This window comes from Equus asinus, chromosome 20 (assembly GCF_041296235.1).
Source record: "Equus asinus isolate D_3611 breed Donkey chromosome 20, EquAss-T2T_v2, whole genome shotgun sequence".
Classification (NCBI taxonomy): Eukaryota; Metazoa; Chordata; class Mammalia; order Perissodactyla; family Equidae; genus Equus; species Equus asinus.
Window position 1 is genome coordinate 75,480,187 of NC_091809.1, and position 13,809 is coordinate 75,493,995.

At 42.5% G+C, this 13,809-nt stretch overlaps 1 protein-coding gene across 39 annotated transcripts in view; it reads left to right on the forward strand.

The window, feature by feature from the left end:
* The window catches only part of DLG2 (discs large MAGUK scaffold protein 2), a 1,809,506-nt gene that overhangs the window by 1,728,312 nt on the left and 67,385 nt on the right, over window positions 1-13,809 (forward strand). The gene's annotated exons all lie outside the window — the stretch shown is intronic.

A 13,809-nucleotide genomic window follows, 5' to 3' on the forward strand; every position in this document is an offset into this window, starting at 1 on the left:
TTACATCCAGAAAGATATTTTCAATGCAAATCTGATCATCTCACCATTCTGTTTAAAATCCTCTAATGGCCTACCATTGCTATAAGAAGGAGAAAGTACGCTTCACAAGACCTGCGGGACCCTCTGGGACCTGGCCTTTCCTTCCTTCTCTGGTCATCATGGGCTGTCAGGGTCATTGGTCTTCCTTCAGGTTCATTGCCTATTATTTCCTCCTTCAGAGCCTCTGTATATGTATTCTGTCTGCTTACACCTGCTCCTTCTGCAGGTCTTAGATTAGACAGCACCTCCTCCTGGAAGCCTCCCCAACCCATTCTCCCCAGAGTAGGTTCTGTTTCACTGTATACTCCATGGGTTATGTGCCCATCTGCTTTTTAAGATGTGTCATCCTGATCATCATTTCTTCTACATATGTCTTCCCTCTAAATTCCAAAAATGACCTCGATTTTCTTATTCACCACTATAGCTCCAATACCTAGAATAATGCATGGCACATAATGGATATTCATTAACTATGACTGAAAGAATGAATGCATGGTTTCAGGCACCTAAAAGTTTTGTGTATTGGCTGTTTTAGAGCAGTCCTACAGGACTATCCAATTACTTTACCGAATGAAATGAGAACAGCACTGGAAAGAGCAAGGCCCATTGCCCGGTCACTCCAGCCCATAGGAAACATCTCTACTCTAAGCTCCCCTAGCATTTAGTGCCAATAGAACCACCAGCACCAGGCCTGGCACTTAGTAAGAGCCAGATAAATGTTAAATATGTAGATCGATATTAGTATAAATGCAAATTGAGACTAAATCATTCTGGCACCTGGTGAAAGTTGAGTTGTAACAAAGTTTTCTGTGCCAGTACATATTATTCTTGCAGTGTTCCATCTATCTATGCACCAGGCACCATGTTATTTGGGTCTTAGATGTATTTCCTCATTTAATCCCAACAATACCCATTAGGCAGTGTCTTAATTCAAGCTGCCACAACAAAGAACCATAGACTGGGTAGCTTGTAAATATCAGATATTTATTCTTACAGTTCTGGAGGCTGGAAGTCTGAGATGCAGAGTGCTAGCATGGTCGGGTTCTGGTGAGGACCCTCTTCCAGGTTGCAGACTGCTGACTTCTCATTGTATCCTCACATGGCAGAGAGAGAAAGAAAAAGCAAGCTCTGCCATGACTCTTAAGGGCACTAAGCCAGCCTCGTGACCACGTCTAATTCTAATTACCTCCTAAAGTCCCCACATTGGAAGGTAAAGTTTCAACATGTGAATTCTGTGGGGTCACAAATATTCAGCCCATAGTAGGCAGGAATTAGTCTTTAGTTTACATAATAAGAAACAGAACTTAAGGACCTTGCCTACAGCCACAGAGCAAGTAAATGGCAGAGCTGGGAAGTCTCCCAGGTCTGCCTGACACTTTCCATTATCCTGTTGCCTGGCATGTAGCAGGCGTGCAATAGATTAATGAACGAGTGAAGGGATGACTTTCCCCATGTGCATGGAAAATACCCCAGCTAGAAAACTTCAGTTCTGAAGTTAAAAGATTACGCTGTTGGAATAAAATACTAATAATATTCACAGAATTTTATAAACACTAAAAGTCTAAACACTAATATTCTGGATGTTGTTAGTTCCTTTCTGTTTCCCTGAATTCCTGAACTACTGGCAAAAGCTGGGAAATTTCCTACAGACATTACATTCAATGAAGCAGAACTGCTGAACAGAACTTTTCCTGAGTAAGTCAGGCTATAGCATAGCATTTGGCCTGTCAGCACTCTTTGAACGGTCACTAGGCAGAGAGTACTACAGGAGTTTGCAAAAAACACATGCACAGGAAGAAGAGAGAAAGGTGGGGTGACCGTACATGACGCACAATATATAGCAACACCAGAGCATCGTATATGTATTATATATATAATGTACAGTCCTCCTTTAGTATCTACAGGGAGTTGGTTCCAGGGCCCCCACGATACCAAAATCTGTGGATGCTCAAGTCCATTATATAAAATGGTGTAGTATTTGCATATAACCTACATATATCCTCCCATATATTTTAACTCATCTCTAGATTACTTATAATACCTAACACAATGTCAGTGCTATGTAAATCATTGTTAAACTGTATTGTTTAGAGAATAATGGCAAGGAAAAACAGTCTGTGTGTGTTCAGTACAGATGCAACCATTGTAGGCCTTTTGATCCTTGCTTGGTTGAATCTTCGGATGTGGAACCTACAGATATGGAGGGCCAACTGTATACATATATATGTTATACTATATGCATATATATATATAGGTACTGATCTGAGGGCTTTTCATCCGTAATTCATTAATCCTCACAACTATCTGTGAGATGATTCCTACCACGTTTCAGTGAATCTAGGTTGCCGTTGATTGTAAGATGTACTCTATGTGTCACTAAGAAACGAAAAATGCTGTCAATTAAGTTACAAGATGGCAGTGATGGTAAGATACGTCCTAACTTTAGAGAATGAAAAAAGATTGCATCTTAAAATTGATAAAATATAGTATTTTAGTCCCATTTTACAAATGAGGCAACCGTAAGGGACTCAAAGAGATGAAGTAATGTTCCCATGGTCACACAGCTTGGGTTCTGAATTCCGTTCAGCTCAATTTAGGCTCGTGTTGTGAGCACTTCCTCCTCTGTGCTCTATGCAAGAGATACAGAGGTGAGTGAGACTCTAGCCTCATCTCAGGAGCTGAGCATTTTAGAAGGGAAAATAGACCCATAGGCAAATCAACTAAAATGTAGCCTGCTAAGTGCAAGAATAAGATCACGTAGAAGGTAGCAGACTGGCACACGGAAGAGAAGGGATAGCCCTCTCTGGGTAGGTTCAGGAAGGGTTCTCTGAGAAACTCTCAGGAGTCTCAAAGAATGGACTGAAATTTTCAGAATGACTTTATGCTTATTTCTTTATATCCAGTCAATGCTTCGACTTTTTAAACAAGGTTAAGAAAAATCCTTTGCTGAAAAATTTCATCCGCACTGTGTGAGTTGTGGTACGGTGTGTCTGAGAGAGGAAGGGAAGGTGGTCCATGGCCCAGCTCATGTGCACACTTTCAAGGAGAGATAGGAAGGCGGAGAGGCTGAGGGAAGAAAGCTGGGTCCTCAGGATGTGAGATGACTCTTATTACAGAGGAGGTTCCCATTAAGAGAACGCCTGAAGAACACTCCTGCTCAGCTGGGTGGGGTGGGCAGGTGTGCTACCACCGCTCAGCTAGTAGATCTGGGAGAATTATCCCTTCCTTTGTCAACTCCTCTCTGGGCGCCTGATGGGGGTTCCTGCTCTGCAATCCTGTAGCACCCAGTACTAATTCCTGTGACAGCACATGAACACTGAATTTTAACCATATTTAGGGCCCTTGCACTGGTTGTTCCCTCTTAGAACATTCTCCTCAGGTGCCTGCATGACTAATTCCCTCACCTTCTTCAAGGCTTGCCTCAGATGTCTCTTTTTCAGCAAGTCTTACCTTGACCACCCCACTTAAAAATGCGACCATCACCACCACGGCAACTCTACCCCATCTCCAAATCCTGATCCCCCTTGCTCTGCTCTATTTGTAACTTTTTCCATAGCAATTATTGACTCCTAACCTATCATACTGTCTGCTTATATATTATGTTTATTGGGTTTTTTGCCCATCTCCTCTCACTAGAATATAAGCTCCACGAAGGCAGGAATTTGTGTGTTTTCATTCACTGATAGACCCCAAGCTCCTAGAATTGTCATTGGTAGATGCTCAATAAATGTTTGCTGAATGAATAAATGAATGACTGAGTAGCTGATGGAATATGCCTCCTGCCTATATTCTCAACCAAACATTAAGCTCCACGACAACAGGAAGCAAGCCTCTGTTCACTGCTGAGTCCTCAGCAAATAACAGTGATTGGCACATAGTAGGCACTCTGTAAAGAATATTGCATTTAATATATAAATGACTATTATCTCATATCCATGTGTGGAAGTTAAATTACATCCTGAACTCAGTGTTTTTACCTGGATGAGTATGGAACTATCTTCTGTCCTGTCTTTCTGCCCTCATTCAGTAGGTGATAATGGGAGCCTTTATGAACATACGTGAGATTTTGAGGTGAAGTGTTGCCTAATTCCAAACCTTCTCTAGCCTCCATCTAGGCCTGTAGTTCCCACCCAGTTTTCTGAAAATTCATAGACAAAAACAATGGGCTCAGTATTGGGGAGCTGAAGTGATTGTCCAACACTCTGGTTTTGTGGTATGTGAATTTCATTACCAACCCTCATAAACTACCACTAAGGATTTGGGGTAGTTGTGTCAAATGTTCTTGGATGCCTTTCTCCCCTTTTTCATATGCTCATGAGAGACATGAACTTTCTCCAACACCTCTTCTAAGCCAGGCATCATGCCAGCTGATGTCACTTGTCAGTCAGTGAATACTTAAAGGAAAGAGTTATTGGAAAGCAGAGGTAGGCTTGCTTTGTTTATGCTCCAGTGAGCAACACTAGAAAAAAAGAGATGGAATTTACTGGGGAGAAATTGAGATTTTAGACTCTGTTAACAAATACTGAGCACCTGCTGGGTTCTGAAAGCTCTTATATATGTAATCCTCATAAGGACTCTGTTGGCTAGAAAGTCTTGCCCCTCATTTTGCACCTTTGGAGACCCAGGTACAGAGATGAAAATCACACAGCTGCTTAAATGGCAGAGCCACTATTTGAACCCAGGACTATCTGATGTTCATGTCTCATGATCTTTACATGAGTCTTCTATGTATAAATTTAAATGTTTAAATGATGTGTGTATCAACAATAATGAAATTCCCTATAGGATATTTCTTTTTCTCCACTGCAAGCTTACTAATGTGTGGCAATAAGCCCCTAAAAAGTGACTACCAAAGCTTGATCTATATTTTTAGCTCAGATCAGAAATACAGGCTGCAGTCGGGCTGTGTCAGCCTTTCTGAAATATCTTGATTAATATATCTTGATTGCTTGATAAACAAGGCCAGAACACAAGAGCTTTTAGAACTATGATGAAAGATGGGCTATTCATCCTAGCCATGTTCCTCTTCCCATATTTCATTTTCTGAGTAGCCAGCTGATGGCATTTTGGAAAAAAGACAATGATTCTAAGATGATTAATCTTTACGGCCTCATCCAACCCTGAAACATGAAGTACCATTCTCTGTGGTCTGTTGAGCCCTGCCTTGGGGCAGGTTCAGATTTGCCTCTGCTTCCCTCGGATGGGGGGGCCTGTCAGTCAGCTCTGCAATGTAAACCACTCTGACAGATAGCTAGGACACCCTGAGAGAGAAGGCAGGCTGGAGGGGCCCCATTCCAGGAGACTGATGATGAGTTGTCTGAAATGATCAACACGCAGACTCCAGACATGTGAAGTCTGCTCCAGAACACCATGTCCCTCAGGGAATTGGGGGCACTGGAGACGCAGGAAAGACAGAGAGAGAGTTGTTGCCCCTGGAAGTGATGCTTCTTCCCCAATTATCATCCAAACGCCACAGCTGCCTCACGGGCCTAGGCTATGAGGACGTCTGATTGGCGCCCAGTTAGTTCCATCTTCAGTCATGACATTGACTGCCTGACTCCTTGGGTACAGTAGAAATGGACATTTTCGCAACACTCTCCTAACGTAGAAGGAAACAGTCTGGTGTGATGAGAAGGGTATCTTTAAAGAGCACAAACCTGCCTTATAAGCTTATTAATGATTAAATGACATAACGCATATGATACGACAGTCCATTACACATGGTGCATTTACGTTCTGTAAAATAGGAACAATGCCTGTATTTTAGGGGGTATCTTTTGAGTCACAGATAATAAATACCTAGAACAGTGCCTGACATGTTGTTAGGCCTACTATGTGCTCAGTAGTCACTCAATAAACAATGGCATGTCAGTCAATGGCCTCTTGGCAGGGATTGACAGAGACTAATGTGTTCCCATCCACTAAGACTAATTTGCTGGTGGCTTTAGCCACCCTTTTCACTGGGGCCAATTCATTATTGAAATAAATGGGGAAATAACTGGTCTCTCTAGATCTCAGTCAGTCTGGACATGACTTGTCCTCAGAGCATGTGTGTTATGGTTCCTCAAGGAGATGTGAGAAGTAATGGGCACAGAGCTGAGTGTCTCCCTCTGTCCTGAGATGACGTGTTCTGACTTGGGAGACAGCAATGTTAAAAGTATGTTCCTCATTTCCTTAGAAAGACACGGAAGCCTGTGCTGGACACTGTTCAGGCCCTCCTTACCTGTTGTTTCCAACTGCCCACGCCTCTACAGAAAAGGAAATAAACTGCTGAATTCCAGGAGTTGCCCTATGATGAGTATAGATGACAGACTGAATAACAGAAAATAACTTTTATTGGGCTTCTGCTATGTGATGGACTCTGGGGATAGGAGGAATACGAACCTTCCCTGGCCCCCTCTTGTACACACTAAGATTTGCAAATGTTAAATATCACAATACAGTATGATATAGGAGTAAGTGAAGGGGCACTTAACTGCCAGTGGGGGCATGGGGAGGGGAGACGGAGTCCTGGGACTGATGGAAGAGACGACACAGAGTTATATTCATAACGCAAACACAATCCTAGGAGACACACATTAATATCAGCCACATAGAAAGTCACCTCACTTCCCCAAAGTGTCTTGCAGGACAAAAGCATAGAACATGATGGCTGAAACACAGCTTAGAGAATTTGGGGGCCTGTTAATTATGCAGAAGCTGAAGCACGAAGAGGTTAAATAACTTAAGATCACACAGTGAGATTATGTTGAAGCCAGAACTGGAAGCCTGCTCTCCTAACTCCATCCAAGCTTCTTCCTACTTCCAGATTGCCTTCTCTGTTTTTGAAACACTTATTTATCAAATTCATGAGTGGGTGAATGAATGCTTTTAACAAGAGAAAACAATTGGAAATTGATGATTTTTAAAGTAAGAGCATCTAAAGTTCAGATCTCTCTGCTCCCAATCCAGCATCTTTTCCCACATCCCCCTGGTGGGAAAATGTCTTAAGAAAGTTTACTATATATGTATTTTTATGTCATATTTAGAAGACACTATGTTACATTCTCCCTGCAATACTTCTAGAAATAACTTTCACTCATCTCTAGAGTACAGAAGGGGTGAAGTAAAGGAACTATTGGTTGGCGTTATTGTGCTAAATGTTTTTCTTATATCCTTTCATTCAATAGCTGCAATATGCTGAGATTTAGAAATGATTAGGTCCATTTTATAGATAAACTAAGGCTCAAATTGGTCCACTGATTTTTCTCACTGACACTCAGCTAGGAAGAGGTGGACTCACTGAATTTGTGTCTCTTCACTCCAATGTCTATGCATTTTGCGCTGTCCTCAGCCACTTACCTTAACCCTGGAACATACCCATCCAAGCCAGGCCCAGTGGGATGGACCAGGAAGCAGACTTTATCTCCTGCTGCTTTTATTCTTTCTCCTGCTGCACAGAGAAGTGAGAACCAGGTCTCCTCTAATCAAGCAGGGGCCTCAACTTCAGGAGACTAAGGAAATTGAGTCAAAGCACTCTGCTTCTTGGATCTTAAAGTTGTCATGGAAACAAAGGCTTCTCCAGCCTAAACAGAAAAGTTTACAGAACAGGAGGGAGTAACTTGCTGGTTCATTTAGTCACTTATAAATGCATTTGCAAAGACTGTGCAGAGGCTGGACCTGGCTGCTCCTGCCCTTCAGAGGAGGCAATTCACATTCACAGTCAAGACTGGATGTTGTAAGCTTCCCAAGACGGGAGCAAACAGACTGCTTTGCAACTTAAAAGAAGGAAACAGCTGGTTCTTTTGTGCCTCAGTTTCCTTATCTGAAAATAGGGACAATAATATTTATCTCCTAGGCTTTTGTGAGAATTGGATGAAGTATAATTATAAATTAAAGCCCTAAGGCTTTTATCTACAAAGTAGAAGCAATCATATTTATATCTCAAGCCATTTACAGGGATTCAATAAGATGAAATGATGTAAAGAAAAGGCACTTTGCCCATGGCCTGGCCAATAGCAGGCACTCAGTAGGTTGTTATTGTTGTGCATGAGTAGTTGTTTTTATTCCAAAGAATCTTTGAGAGGATCAGTAAACTGCTGTCCTTTGTCTTCTCCCTGCCCTCTATGAGATCAGCTGTCTCCCGTCCTCTGTTATTCATTTTCTATTGCTGCTATAACAAATTGCCTTCCTCCATCTCCAAATCCAGTAATGATAGCTAGCCCTTCTCATGTCCATCTCTCTGACCTATTCTTCTGCCTTCTCTTCCACTTCAAGGAGTCATGTGATTAGATTGGCCCCACCCAGGTAATCCAGGATAATCTCCACATCTCAAGACCCTTAACCTTAATCACATCTGCAAATCCCTTTTGCCATATAAAGTAACATATTCACAGGTCCTGGGGGTGAAGGTGGGAAGGGAAGGTTCTGGGGAATCTTTGGGAAGAGTAGATTAGAGGATTATTCCTCCTACCAAATTCCTAATAACAGTGAGACACATCAAGTAATTTTTCCTCTTCTTTATGGTGCAGTCGCTGGAAGTTCTCTCCACTCTCGTTATTCTGTTATACTTGTCTTAAAGTGGTTCAGCCAAAATCGATCCTCTGACCAACAGGGAAAACACCTATATCATTATAGTCCATGATTATTAAATATTACTGTAATCTAAGCTCAGTAGAGAATGTGGGTGTTTTTGGTTGGAGAGAGTTGCTTGCAAAAACAATACAAGGGTTGATTTAGCAGAAAGTTCACAGGCCTTGGAGGCAGACAGGTTTTGAGTTGAGTCCTGCCTGGCCGCTTGATAGCTGGTGTGACACTGGACATGTTGTTTAAATTATCCGAGTCTGCATTTTCTCATCTGCAGTACAAAGTTAATATAAGCATTGCAGGGCAGTTGTGAGAACGAATGTGTACTCAATAAACTACTCATGCCTTTTTCCTGAAGTCTAGTCCATGATGTCATTGTAAATGTGATCATAAAATCATGAAATCCTTGGGGAAGAAGTCTAAGTACAACACTCCTTATCAGGAATTCCAAGCTGAATTCTACAGTCAGGAGCATGGGCTTTTGATTCAGACATGTCCGTCTATATTTGAATCCTAGTTCTACCACTTATTAGGTTTTTCCATTTCAACTCTTTCAGTCTCATTTCCTTTATGAGATCAAAAATGCTTACATAGCAGGATTATTATCAGAAATAATAACAAAGTGAAATTTCTTCTATGTTAGTCTTGGGCACTTTGCATGCATCATCTCCTTGTATCTCCATAGCCGTCTTTTGAGTTAATGCTATCATTATCTGCATTTCATAGATGAGGAAATGGTCATCTATGGTTAACAGGTCTCTAAGAGGTTAACAGGCCCAGAATTCACAACTAGGAGTGGCAGAGTTGGTACTTAAGTGTAAGTCTCTTCTCTCTCCAAGACTTGGCCTATAACCCATATGCTGTCTTGCCTACGCAGTAAACAGAGTGAGACAATGAATATAAAGTCTTTAGCGTGTTGTGGGGCATTTCATACGCACAGTTTCAGTCAGGTATTCAGGTATCTCACAGCATGTTGCACAGCCCTTGAAGATGAGCAACTGCTTCACTCCTTCCTGACTAGACTTCCCCAGTTGGCAAGGGGCCACCACATGTTGAAATGCAGGAGGGGCATGAGGGATGGGAGAGTCGTTGAGTTATTCGTGTCTAATTCTACTTGTCTAATGGACTTGTTAAAAGCACCCTGGGTGGAAAGTGTGAGTCTTAATGGCATTTTATAAAAGTTGCTGTGATGAATTAGCACATAAAACAAATTAAAAACAACTTATCGCTTTTTAAATTAGGTGGATGGGGCACTGTAACATTTTTCCCAGACGTGAGGATCCATTAGTATCCAAAGGAGCCAGAAGCTGTTGAAATGTGTCAGCTGCTTGTTTTCAGGGACCTGACAAATCTGATCAGTGTAAGGCTAAAGGGGCAGATTATCTGAGATGAATAAAACTCATGGAAAGAACATGTTGCTGGACCACTTGCTGGGGACACCTATTGCTGAAGGCAGAAGTGGGAAACCTACCCTCAAGGACTCTTGGGAATAGAATGAAGCACTGTAGAATGAATGTCTGACCTGGTGGGAACCTTCAGGAACAGTCTATACTCCTCTCCCTTACACATGGGGATGCTGACGCTTGAGGGAAGTAGGTCTTTGAAAGGTCATCTGAAACATTTCCACAACCTGTGTTGAGGATGTACTTTGTGCCAGCGCTATAGTGGGTTCTGAGGATAGAAAGGTGTTTTAGATGTCTTTATACACAGTCCGCAAGACAGCTACAAAGAGGCACAATTGGGACCCAAATCCCCTGACTCAAAGCCCAGTAGGTTTTTCAGAATAACAATTATAATAGTAATAGTAGCTACCATTTATTGAGCACTCACCAGCGCCAGCCTGGTGTTGCAATATATTACATATATTATTTCATTTAATCCTCATCACAACTCTTTGAGGTAGCTGGTGCTATTATTATGCCAGTTTTATGGTTAAGAAAACTTGAAGCCTAGAGAGGTTAAGTAACTTGTTTAAGATCACACAGTTAGAAACTTGCAAACCCTATTGACTACCACCTGCCAGCTTTCCTGATGGCTTTTCTATCTCCGTTCCCCACACTTTACATCTGGAAGGAGCCTAGAGCCAAACCAGAGGTTCAAGGACTTTCAGGATAAGAAATACTGGGACAGGAACAGACCAGTAAGGGAACTTCAGGGATCTGGCAGGGAAGAGGCGGTCAGCGCTGAAAGGAAGATTAAAAGTTCCGACACTGCTAAATCCTGAACGTGGCCAGAGGGCAACAGGCTGGGAAATTGAGCCTGCCGAATGAAATGGCCAAGAATGTGGATTCTGGAGTCCGACCGACTTTATTCTAGATTCAGTCTCTACCACACGTGGATGTGTGACTGAGTTAGGTCCCTTAGCATCTTGAGCCTCCTTCCTTCAGCTATAAAACAAGGATACTAATGTTTACCTTTAGGGTTGTAATGATGTCAAATAAGACAATGAACCAAAGTGCCAGGCCCCTATATGGGAATAAGTAGTGGTTGCCATTGTGGTTATCATCCTTGCCACCTTGTCACCGCCTCCACCACCTCACAGTTTGAGGGGCGGGGAATAAGGTAAAGAGCATTGAACTAGGACTTGGGATTAGGAGACCCAAGCTCGAGCCGGAGGTTGCTGCCCCTAAGCCCTGTATGCTGGGATTAGTCAGTGGGCCTCGTTAGGTGTGTCCCTCGTCTGTAAAAAGAGGATCACACTATATCCATCGTACTTTCTTTGTAGGAGTGGACTGAGTCACAGGTGAGGCAGTGTATGTGAACATGCTTTACAACCTATAGAGTGTGTTGAGGGGTCCCCAAGATGATTCCCAGGGTCAATGATTCACCAGGAAGGCTCATGGGACTCGGCATAGTCACATTCAAGAATATGACTGATTGTAGCAAAAGGATACAAGAAAAATCAGCAAAGGAAAGGAACATGGGGCAAAGTCCAGAGGCAACTGGGTGCGAGCTTCCAAGAGTCCTCTCCCAGCGGAGTCACCCCAGTTCTTCCAGCAATAGTCTGACACAGGTGTGAAATGTAGTCTACCAGAGGAGCCCATTAGAGACTCAGGGTCCAGGGTTTTTACTGGGGGCTGTTCACACAGGCACTGTCTGCCTGGCACGTCCTGCAATGCCAGACTCCCAGAAGAAAAGGAAGTGTTTAGCATGAATGATATTGTTTATGCAGTTTAGGCACAGTGAGCTGTTCTTAATAGGAAATAGTGAGAAATCCCAAAATCTAAGTTCCCGGATATCAGCCAAGGGCCATCCTTGCAAATAGACCTTTTTTTGTTGAGGAAGATAGCCCTGAGCTAACTACTGCCAATCCTCCTCTTTTTGCTGGGGAAGACTGGCCCTGAGCTAACATCTGTGCCCATCTTCCTCTACTTTATACATGGGATGCCTACCACAGCATGAATTTCGCCAAGCGGTGCCATGTCCACACCCAGGATCCAAACTGGCGGACCTCAGGCTGCCAAGAAGCAGAATGTGCAAATTTAACCACTGCACCACTGGGCTGGCCCTGCAAATAGACCTTTTTAAGGACAGCAGTCTCAGGATTGCAATGTTAACTCTTTTTCACACAAAGTAGAATCTGTAGAAAGAATTTTTATGAGTATACACTCGAAAGGAAAGATAATAATAATAATAACAGCAACAGTTCACAGGTCCTGACTGTTGTGCTTGCTTTACGTGTATTACCTAATGTAATGTTTCATCCATATAACAATTCCATCATGGAGGTGCTGTTATCATCATCACTATGTTATAAATGAGGGAACTGAGACCTAAGAGAGGTTAAGTAATTTGCCTGGGTAACCAGCTATATGACTAGTAAGAAGTAGCAGGACCAGGATGTGGCCCTAACAGTGTCACCCTTGAGTCTATATTCTTTTTTCTTTTTCTTTTTTTTTTCTGTGAGGAAGATTGGCCCTGAGCTAACCTGTGTGCCAATCTTCCTCTATTTTATGTATGTGGGATGCCACCACAGCGGGGCTTAACAAGCAGTGCTAGGTCTGCACCTGGGATCCGAACCTGCGAACCCTGGGCCACAGAAGTTGAGCATGAGAACTTAACCACTATGCCACAAGGTTGGCCCCCCAAAATCTAGATGCTTAACCACTATACTATGCCTACTGTGGCTGGGTGTTTCATATGCGTTACTTTATTAATGTTCACAGCAGCTCCATATGAATATAGTTATTGAGTTAATTTTGCATTTAAAAACCTGTGGCTCAGGAATGTTTGTTAATTTATGTCACATCACCCAGCCAGAGAATTGACAGCATCAGGAGTGGGACTCCACCCTCTCAGCCCCCTTTTCCTGGCTGGGGTTTTGCTGAAGCCTTTTGTATGGAAGATGTAGATGGTCAAGTTGGGAATGAATCATTCCGGGAGCTGAGACCGAGAAACTCTCCCTATATCCCATCACTTGGGGACAGAGTTAATAGAAGAGGGGCCGTGTTGCAAGTCATTCAACTTTTCCTGCAGTATTTGAGAGCTCAAGATGCTGTCTTCAGCTCTTTTTGGTTGCCATGACAGCAGATGTGACATTTCTTTCATGATAAAAAAAAAAAAAGAAGAAGAAGAAGAAAGAAAGGAAAAGAGCCACGCTTGGTCCTCAGTGATTTTAGCAAATCTGTTCCCCAGATCTAGCCAGTTTTGCACACATAGTAGTTACACTCTAAAGAAATTCTTAGAATGGAATCAAAGGGGAATAAAAAGGGAGGTGGCAAAATCTGCCTTTCCAGAGAAATCGCGTCAAATGCTATCTGTGTGTGGCGATGGTTTGTGGGGGGGGGGGGCATACGGGAAGGGGCGGACAATATAGGATTTGAGACAAATTGTCAGTTTCTTAAGGCAGCAGCTAGTTACTAAGGTCTCAGGAGTCATTTTAATTCTGCTTCCAACTCTCTCACTCCACCAGTCACACATATTACAGTGTGTTGGGCTCAGCAAAGGCTCAGCAAATGCTTTTTAGTGGGGGAAACATGATGCATAAAGCAAGAATTACAATTCAGAATGATAAATGCAATGATGAGATAAGTTCAGCATTCTAGGGAAGCAAAAAGATCTGTCTTTATATAATTTCAATCTAATCTATATATACACACACATAAACATAAGTGTATATATTTTCATTATTGCGTTTTGAAATGACATTTATTCATGTCATTATCTTACCCTCCGCAACCATCCAATTTCAGTGATGCTCCAATA